Source organism: Narcine bancroftii, chromosome 2 (genome assembly GCF_036971445.1).
Source record: "Narcine bancroftii isolate sNarBan1 chromosome 2, sNarBan1.hap1, whole genome shotgun sequence".
In the NCBI taxonomy this organism is placed as follows: Eukaryota; Metazoa; Chordata; class Chondrichthyes; order Torpediniformes; family Narcinidae; genus Narcine; species Narcine bancroftii.
In genome coordinates, this window is record NC_091470.1 from 250,262,062 (window position 1) to 250,272,715 (window position 10,654).

At 46.6% G+C, this 10,654-nt stretch overlaps 1 long non-coding RNA gene across 1 annotated transcript; it reads left to right on the plus strand.

Moving 5' to 3' along the window:
• Positions 1–2,051: 2,051 nt before the first annotated feature.
• On the plus strand, positions 2,052–6,039 carry LOC138752670 (uncharacterized). The gene is made up of 2 exons (XR_011350824.1): positions 2,052–2,256; positions 3,191–6,039. It is a non-coding gene; the product is annotated as an uncharacterized lncRNA (long non-coding RNA).
• The last annotated feature ends 4,615 nt before the right edge of the window (positions 6,040–10,654 follow it).

Genomic DNA, 10,654 nt, shown 5'->3' on the forward strand with positions numbered 1-10,654 from the left:
CATCATCTTGTTTAGACCCACCTAAGCAAGATGAGTAGGGTGTAATGCAGGCAGTGATGGAAGGAGGTTAAACTCCTACCTGGAATTGGAGCCAAAATCATGTGAAATGACAGAACAGGATAGACGGGCTGACCCAGCCACTCCAGATCCCTTGATTTTAATAGAGCCCTTGAGGTAGGGCTTTTGGTGGAGAATCTCATGTTTCCATCCCATTGAAGGAGGATATGTGTGGACTGGTATGCCCCTAGGGTTTTGGTTACCATGCAGTCCCATCCATGTAGCTTGAAATGCTCTGTGCTTTGGAACTGCCCTGCACAAGATCACCAGAAACTACAGAGCATTGAAAATTCAGCTCAGGCCGTCAGACAAACCAGCCTCCCCTCCATTGGCTCTCTCTATATCACCCACTCTCGGGACAGTTGTCAAAATATTTGAAATGCCATTTATACTCTCTTTGCCCTCCACCCCGACCCTAACCCCACCCTGCCGCCCTACTGTTGGGTAAAAGATATACAAGCTTGAAAACTCAAATGTCCAGATTCAAGGAGAGATTCTTCCTGCTGTTCACCAGACTCTTTAATGAACCTTTCATTGTTAAAAGATGTTGCACCTGCACTGTTTTATCTGTACTGTTCTCCATGCCCTGCGCTTTGTCTTTATAACACAGCACAGCCAAGGAAGTACCCCAGTGCCTCTACTTTCTCCGTAGACTGAGGGGAAGTTTGGCATATTCTCCTTGTTCCTCAAGTTCTACAGGTGTACCATCGAAGCTTACCTTCTGGATGCATCAGCTCTGCAAAAGATCAGAAGAAGCTGCAGAAGGTAGTGAATTCAGCGCAGAACATAATTTTTTTTTAAAAACCTCTCCTCCAAGCACTTCATCTACATCTCTCAGTACTAAGGAAGGGCAGCCAGCATACTGAAGGATACATCAAACCCTGGAGACACTCCTTCTCCCTCCTTCTATTGGGGAGAAGGCTTAAGAGTGTGAAAACACAAACCAACATGCTTAAAGGCACTTTCTTCCCTGCAGCCATCAGGCTCCTGAATAACTCCCTTTAAGTCCTCTCATGCTGCCCTTTCTTGCTGCTAATTAATCTTCCTTTTAATTAATTGTTCTCAACACATAACTCTGTGTGATGCTAGATATTCCTCTGCTGGACTGTTTGCAGAAGAATTCCTCTCAATGTGCTATGTATTTTATACAAATAAACCTAAACTTTGCACTCCTTTTTGCATTATCTGCTGTAATTAAGTATGGGTTGACTTGCCTGGTTCACACCCAAAAAAAGCTTTTCACTGTAACTCGGCTACACAAAAAAAAATTCCATTCACCTCAGCAGACTGAGCTGTAACAGGCCAAGGATTTCCAAAAGCCAATGAGGATGGAAAATGATTTCCACCTACCTGAAGGAAATGGTGCAGTGGAGACAATGGGAACAACGTGATTTCTCATTCCGAGTTGGCTAGAAGCGATCAGAGCCTCAGTTCCAGAAGGATGCCCTGCAAGAGGACCTGAACTGCCAGTTGATTTAGAGGATTTTGTAGATGTGGTACTGAAAGTATCTCCCCGGTATTTTAAGGTGCCTGGTGTGGGTAATTCACATTCTCAGAAGTGAAGAGGAAAATGAGGTCATTCCCATCTGGTAAACCATGAACTTGGCATCAAGTGGTAGGGCAAAACTAACATCAGATCTAATTCCACGAGCCTTACTGTAATCACTTCATCAGGAGCTAAACGGGCATGGGCTGAAATGGAGACACAAAAGACTACAGATACTGAACCTGGAGCAAAAACCAAACTGCTAAAGGAACTCAGTGGTCCAGCCAAATCTATGGAGGCAACAGGATAGTCGACACTTTGAGTTGAGACACTGCATTATCCTATATCCTTGTCTCCACGGGTGCTGCTTGACTCAATGAGTTCCCAACAGTTTTTTTTTTGTGGCATTGGATTAAAAACTCCATTAGAAAGTAATCTTGACTTTGCTCTTTCTAATTGATCTCTCTCAGTATCTCTGTAACACTGCACTCTATTTTAACAGGTGCACTATGTATGGATTGACTAGATGGACTGCTCACAAAACAATCTTTCTCACTGCACTTTATACATGGAACAATAAAAATGAATTTGGAACTTGAGCTTGAAAAGTGGTCATAGTACACCTGGAATGGGAATGAAGACATATGTAGGATTGGAGGCAGAACAAAGGAGATCCACCCGGCTTGGGTCATGGGATTGCCCTGCCAAGACAGGTGAGGCAGATTGGGTCCATTTTCTGTGAAGAAGTATTCAAAGTGGAGGTATAAAAATCAGAATACTGATGACCATGTAGATCTGGCACAGAAGAGGAGTGAAGGGTTACAACAGATCAACCATAACCATATTTGAATGGCAGGGTAGGAGCTGAGTGGCCTACTCCTGCTCCCATCTTCTCATGCTCATGTGACAGCCTATTGTGTCACACCAGTGTGTGCCCCAGGGGACTGTGCAGTTAGTTATACTTTCAAGAGGAACTTGATGGGAAAGAGCAGACAAACATTAAAAGATGCTTGAGAGAACCAATGTCTGCGTCCAAACAGCCAATGGCAGCTCCACAGGTTTTCTGCTACTCCTGTGGTCTCAACCGTTTAACGAAACTGGGAATTAATTAGCGCTATTTGATGTTGTGTTGCACTTCAAAAATATTTCCTGCAGGGATATGTCAGCCACTTCCTGCTCTTTCATCCTTGCTGCGCGAGTGAGCTACAAGCCAGCACACCTGCCAGTGTTTCAGTTGCAGCTGGCAATGCAAGGCCTGGTGCTTGAGATATAGAAACTGATGCAGGAAACACAACTGCTTCACTTACTTTCCCTGTCCCTCAAAGGCCCTGCTGGTCAAAGCCAGCTGTTCTAAAGGATGTTATCTCAGGAGCCCAGGTATCCATCATTAAAATAAAGCAAGTTATCTGGTTGTTATCACTGCACTAGTTCTGGGAGCTTGTGGTGTATATATTATCCATTGAGGTGTGCTAAAATTGTAAGATACTCTCATCTTTCTTTAAACATTTAACATTCCGAACATACAATGTTCAGGGGGAAGAGTGGGGAAGGGAAGAGTGGGTGGACAACGGAAGATTGTGGAGGGGAGGTAAGGAAATACACCATCAGAGTTGCCATGTTTTAGTTGTGAAACCTTCTTTTCTCCAGAGTGTTCATCACTGACTGCACCAAGATCAGCAGAGAAGACGTCCACGTGTAAATGCAGAAAATGAATTTTCAAAGGACATGTTGCACTTCGCCATTTTGTATGTTTGAAACATATTAAAAATATGACATAAAATAGGTGGTACAGTTGGCGAAATGGTTAGCGCATTGCCTTTGCTGTGCCAGCAATTGGGACAGGGGTTCAAATCTGTGCTGTCCGTAAGGAGTTTGTATCTTCTCCCTGTGTCTGCATGGATTTTCCCCGGGGGCTCTGGTTTCCTCCCACCATTCACAAATGTACCCGGGGTGTAGGTTAATGGGGTGTAAATTGGGCGGCACGGATCTGTGGACTGAAATGGCCTGTTACCGTGCTGTATGTCTAAATCTTTTAAATATAAAAATAGATTTTTTAAATCACACAAGTAGATTATATCTAAAAAAGAGGTACATGATATGAAATATTTAAGGTGATTTTCATAATCAGCAGGCCAAATTCCACAAAATACACCCAAAAGTATTCAGGAAGCAAATTCTTAGTTGTCCAGTGTTATCGAACCCCTATCGACTAATCCCATTTTATCCTCCCCAGAGTCCGCCAATCACCCACAGTACCAGGGTAACTCACTTACAACTTAAGGAAAAAGCCAGTCGGATGTTGTAGACTAACCGAGCATAATGTATAAACACTACACATGCATCACAAGAGATCAGGATCAAATTCACGTCACTGCCTTTCCAACTACAAACCCCTCTTTCAAAAATCCATGGTCCAAAATGCAAAGTTCCCAGAACATTTCATTACCTGAAATAGCTTCTACCCTCAGCAGAATGTTTAAAGGTTCATTCTCACATTCTGAATGAATTGCCTTTTAATGACTTATCTGGCATATCAAACTTAACTTTGGAAAATGAGGGGGAATGTATGAGAGATATACAAAATTATGAGAGGTATAGGTTGAGTAAATGCAAGCAGGCATTTTCCACTGAGGTTTAGGTGTTTTCATGTTGGCCCTCTGCAAGAGGTTGGCTGCAGAGTGGATAAAAATTTTTAAACTTACCTGTTAATGGAGCAGCCCTGAAAGTGCGTCATCTGGAGTCGCTGTTGGCGGGACAACTGTTGCCATGGCACCACTCATCATAAATATGCGGCAGAGCAATGGCCATGTTCCCTTCTTATAATCCCCCATGCAACTGGAACCTCTTTCCAAGAACAGTTCCAGATGCATGCGGGATTGTAGGTAGGGAAGACGGCCTTTGCTCTGCCGTGTATTAAGCCGCTTGCTCTGATGAACATCGCCGAAGGCTGATGGGGCCCGGTGAGGTGCCAGAGCGGCCAGCGGAGCTGTCACAGCCCACACTGGCCACCCCTGCCCTGACAGCTCCCACTGGTCGTCCCTGCCCTGATGACCCCCTTGCCTTGACTGCCCCCACTGGCCCCCCTGCCCTGACGGCCCCCAATGGCTGTCCATGCCCTGATGCCTCCTAACTTCCATCCCTAGCCTGACAGCTCCCAATGGCTGCCCTGTACTGACCGCCCTGCCCTGAGAGGGTCATGGATGGAAAGCGGTGAGTGAGATGGGTCACGGGCTAATGATGTCACTGTGATATCATCAGCCCACCCCTAGCAAGCCACTCGCAGTAGTAGCTCATTTATGCAGGGTGGCAGAGCGCATCATTCAGCCACTGACCCTTTTCCTGAGAGGGATTGCAATTGATTCCTTGAAGCCAGCCAGGGTACATTCATGGAGCTAAGTCTCCCAATGTAAGGGCGGAGAATCTCCATCTTTACATTCAGGTTTTTTGACTGTATGAAAGGCCCTAAGGACTAGAGGACAGAGGTTGAGGGTGATAGGTGAAATGTTTAAAGGGAACATTAGGGGGATTTTTTTCAGGCAGATAATGGTGAGTGTGGATCGAACTGCCAGCTGAAGTTATGAATGCAGGCTTGATTACAGCATTTAAGAGAAATATGGATCGGTAGATAGATTGGAGGGGTATGAGAGCAATGTCCATGTGCAGGTCCATGGGATTAGGCAAAATAATAGATTGTGTCAGACTAGATGAGCCAAAGGGACTGTTCCTGTGCTGGATTGTTCTATGGTTCAATGGTTCTGTGGTTAATCATGAGTCACTTAAAGACTACTCTGATTGTGGAGTGAGGTTTCTTCCATGTCAGGGTATTTCTTAGGGCATTCACTCCATCCAAGCAAATGACAATGCATTCTAATAGCACATCACAAACTCATGACCATTGTTCCTTGGAAAATGCATGTGACCATCTGTTCTATGTGGATTGTGGAGGAACACGTGGCCTCCCTATTTGTCTGGAACATTATTGATTGTGCATGGTCAGGTGAATCCCCCTGTCTGAAACATATTTGGAAATACATCACCTGCCAATAAAAGTTGGACTCCATCCACCTATTAGTGCATGCCTTACCAATGGTTCATTTAAATGATTCAGTGTCACCATTTGCCAGAAACCCAGCCCAGAACAGTATAAAGATCAATGCATGCCACATTTCTTCCTCCCTGCCACTTGGTTCAAGTCCCAGACATTGCTCCATGCCAGGTCACTACTGTGGACGTTGCTGGAGGAGTTGTGGGTAAGGTGTGCACTACACACAAGTTGAGTCATAGTACTGCAATAGATTAGTGCTTGCAGAGAGCTGCACTTACATGGGTACAGGGAATCGGGAGTGTGTTTGAAAGTTCCTGGTTATGAAGTGTGTGCATGTGCTGGAGCGAGTAGAAGATAGGCGGCCACTGGAATTAGAGTCCAACCTGGGTCCGTTATAAATGTCTATATAGTTGTTTTGTAGTAGAGTAATTAAATAGCATTTGACATCTTCTTCTGTTTGTCTCCTGTGTGTTCAATAAAGTTTCCTTTGATTGTAACATGTGCCCAGACTTGTCACCAAATCTGATACTTTCCAAAGATAACAATTGGCACCGTGGGCAGGGTTCAAAAAATTTTGGCTGGACACGCATGGAGTACTAACCATGTGGGAGATTGACTAATGACTGTGTGTGTGGGTGACCTGTCGAGTGCATGCATTATTATGTATCTGCTCACCCATGGAGGCCTCAGGAGGCGACCCACCAGTAAGGGAACCCTGGGGTCGGAATATAAAATTTTCATGTGGATCAATGACCATTTAATGGCCATTTAATGGCATGATTGGCAAGCCACGCCATGCTGGTTGACTAAATCTACAAAAAAAATTGGGCAGCATGTGACGACCCTCCTTGAGAAATTGGGATTTCCAGAGACTGAGGGGAGTCATGGAGGGGGCCTTAGGCTCATGGTATCTCTCCTGAGAAGCAACATGAAATTTCAGGGAATTAGGTCAAGAGGCTGCACAGAAAGATAGGAAGGTAGAATCCCTGCACCATCCCTGTTTTGCACTACAGGAAGCAGTGCAGACTGCCCAAATGTGAGCAACCTGCCGAGAAATGAAAGTCATGGAGGCAGCTTCCAAGCTGGTTGAAATGCAGCAGCTGCAAGAAGCTCACCGGTCTGACTGGCAGCTTGACCCAGGAAAAATCCGAGCTATTGTCCAGCTGAGGGAGGGAATCAACACATGGTTGGGGTAGGAGTATGTGACGATGAATGGTGACGACCATGAGGAAACTGAGTCCTCCGACAGACATCCACTTCCCTGTGTCCCTGAGCCTTTGCGAGCCCAACCAGTGTCTATGTGGTCCCTGGCCTCCCACAAGGGCACCCGCCAACCCTCCAAAATGGGGAGGTAAGTAAAAATGGGTAAACCGGGTGTGCACATATGTGGTCATATATATGAGATAATGGAGGCCGGGGATTACTCTGCCATGGAGCTAACCAGGCTAGGGGAATACCTGGTGAACCTGGTGAATAACTAGCTATGCTGCTGGTATGGCTGTGGAATGAAGGGGCCCCCAAGTTCCACCTCTCTCATCAGGAAGAGAAGGCCTTGGGTGGTCTGTCTGTCCGTTGATTGGCAATGCCTTGTGGGCACCACCAGAAGGGATCAATGTTTACACCATCCTATGGGAATGGGTGGTGACTACGGACTGGGACAGGTTGCCTGACCTACTAGAACGGCTGGCTGCAGTGGCACACTGTTAGCAAGGGAGCACAGGTTGTGAGGGAGTGGGCACAGATCATGAGTATCTATGGGGTCGCCTGCGAGCAGCACTTCCCACGGACCATGAAGGTGACTGATGTGTTGGCGGACTATTTGGTCACCACCGCACTCCCTGACTTTAGAGAGGTGGTTTTGCCCCTCATGGGACTGGTGACTGGCAAAACCATCCAGGAAACCATTAGCCTCCTGGAGGGATTGGAGTACATGGAGTGGGGAGAACCCACTCAAGTTTCCAGGGTTGAGGTGAAGTTCAGCGACATTACCCTGCCATTGACTCACAGAGATGTGTATGCTCTCTGGAGAGAGCATTGTGGGTGGAAGCCCCGTGGGGCTGGAGCTTCCCGTGTGCCACCCACTCCGACCTGGACCAGCCTCCCCTCTGGTCCTCCCTACCAGAGGTGTCCTCTGACTAATCCATCTTGTGAGCTCTCCCAAACAACCATCCACAGCCCGCCAACTGGAGAAAATTACCCTTCAAGCTGTATGAGAGTCTACAAAACGCTCATCGAAACAGACTGCTGTGATCCCATCACTGATTCCAGCCACTGGCCCTAGCTCGTTTAAGCATTAAGAAGCTGTTTTCATGAACTATGCAGAAAACTTTTAGCAGACAGGCAAGAGGTGTTGCCATGGGCATACCCTCACAGGAAATTCCAGCTTAACAACGTCCACAATCTTTGTCATGCACCTTTTCTTAGAGCCTTTGTTTTGGACTTTTTTAATTGAACCCTGAGGTCTGGTATTTTACTTTTCAGTAATGTCTCTCAGCCCGGACCGGGCAGCAACCTCCTTTGAAGAAGACCGCAGAGCCCACCTCACTGACAAAAGGCAAAGGAGGAAAAACCCAACACCCAACCCCAACCAACCAATTTTCCCTTGCAACCGCTGCAATCGTGTCTGCCTGTCCCGCATCGGACTTGTCAGCCACAAACGAGCCTGCAGCTGACGTGGACTTTTTACCCCCTCCATAAATCTTCGTCCGCGAAGCCAAGCCAAAGAAGAAAAGAATGTCTCTCAGCACACTCTCAGGAAATTGTAGTTTCAGCTTTTGTTACAATGTTGTAGATCATCAACTAGCAGGAAATATTAAATATATTTTGTAACCACATGGTAATGACTGCTTCCCCTAGTCCTCCCCAATATTAGAAACTAATTCCTTATTGGGTGAGTGCTTCAGGAGCTTTTATTTAAAAGCTATTAATTTGGCCAACTTTCAGTCCTGACTCCTCCTGGTTAATGTTACATAAAGAACCAACACATGCAAATGTGGTACCCGTTGAAAGGGAACACAAGCAGGAATGACATCCTGGTGTCAAACAACAGCCCAGAAAAACAGGATGGTCTTGAGAGAATATGCATACACCCTTGATGTGCACCTGCTGGCCTGTCCCCTACCTCACCACAGGATAGCACAATGATCATCATCTGGGCTCTGTGTCGAGGGAGCACCCGAATGTGAAGCCAAGGCGCAGCAAGCACCAGCCAAGAGAGGCCGTTGGCACCTTATGGAAGACCTTGCACTGCCTATTGGTGGTAAAGGTGCACACATATGCCAGCTAAGCTGAAGAAACCAGGCATGCGAGTCAGTGACCAGGCAATTTTCTTCCTCTTTCCTTCAAACTGGGGAACAGTTCCCACAGCACCCTGCTCCATCAGGAACACAGCAACCCTGCTTGGTCGATGGCGGTGGAGCTGGTGAGGCATTGTCATTGAGTTTGATTATTATATGGAAGTGTATATAACGATCCACTTGATTTGCATCATCTTAGACACATTTTACAGTTATAACATGTTACTTTGATTTTACAGTTTAGAAACCATTTATTCATTGTGTTTGTAGTGCTAGGTGATGGTGCGACTTCTGAAGGGGTGGAATGTTATGTGTGGATTGTGGAGGAACACGTGGCCTCCCTGTTTTCTGGAACATTAAGGATTGTGAATGGTCATGTGACACCCCCCCCCTATCTGAAACTTATTCAGAAGTCACATCACCTGCCAATCATGTTTGGACTCTGGCCACCCATTAGTGCGGACCTTACTAATGGTTCATTTAAATAATTTACTGTCATCATTCACAAGACACCAACCTCAGAACAGTATAAAGATCAATGCATGCCACATTTCTTTCTCTCTGCCTCTAGACCCGGATATCACTCCCCACCAGGTCACTACTGTGGACATTGCTGGAGGAATTATGGGTAAGGAGTTCACTACACATAAGTTGAGCCACAGTACTGTAATAGTTTTTTTCTTTTGCTTGCAGAAAGCCATACCCACATGGGTACAGGAAATCAGGAGTGTGTTTGAAAGTCCCTGTCTGTGAAGTGTGTACATGTGCTGGAGCAAGTAGAAGATAAGTAGCTGCTGGTATTGGAGTCCAACCTGGGTCCAATGTGAATGTCTATATAGTAGTAGAGTCTTTCTTCTTTTTCTTTGGCTTGGCTTTGCAGACAAAGATTTATGGAGGGGTATGTCCTCGTCTGCTGCAGGCTCGTTGGTGACTGACAAGTCCGATACGGGACAGGCAGGCACGGTTGCAGCGGTTGCAAGGGAAAATTGGTTGGTTGGGGTTGGATGTTGGGTTTTTCCTCCTTTGACTTTTGTCTGTGAGGTGGGCTCTGCGGTCTTCTTCAAAGGAGGTTGCTGCCCGCCGAACTGTGAGGCGCCAAGATGCACGGTTGGAGGCGATATCAGCCCACTGGTGGTGGTCAATGTGGCAGGCACCAAGAGATTTCTTTAAGCAGTCCTTGTACCTCTTCTTTGGTGCACCTCTGTCTTGGTGGCCAGTGGAGAGCTCATCATAGAACACGATCTTGGGAAGACGATGATCCTCCATTCTGGAGACGTGACCCACCCAGCGCAGTTGGGTCTTCAGCAGCATGGATTCAATGCTTGCGGACTCTGCCAGCTCGAGTACTTCAATGTTGGTGATGAAGTCATTCCAATGAATGTTGAGGATGGAGTGGAAACAGCGTTGATGGAAGCGTTCTATGAGCCGTAGGTGATGCCGGTACAGGACCCATGATTCGGAGCCAAACAGGAGCGTGTTGTCTATCTCTTTGTCGATCCTTGCATCAGATGAAATGGTGCAGCCGAGGTAGGTAAACTGGTTGACCGTTTTGAGTTCTGTGTGCCCGATGGAGATGTGGTGGGGGGGCTGGTGGTCATGGTGGGGAGCTGGCTGATGGAGGACCTCAGTTTTCTTCAGGCTGACTTCCAGGCCAAACATTTTGGCAGTTTCCGCAAAACAGGACATCATGTGCTGGAGAGCTGGCTCTGAATGGGCAACTAAAGCGGCATCATCTGCAAAGAGTAGTTCACGGATAAGTTGCTCTTGTGT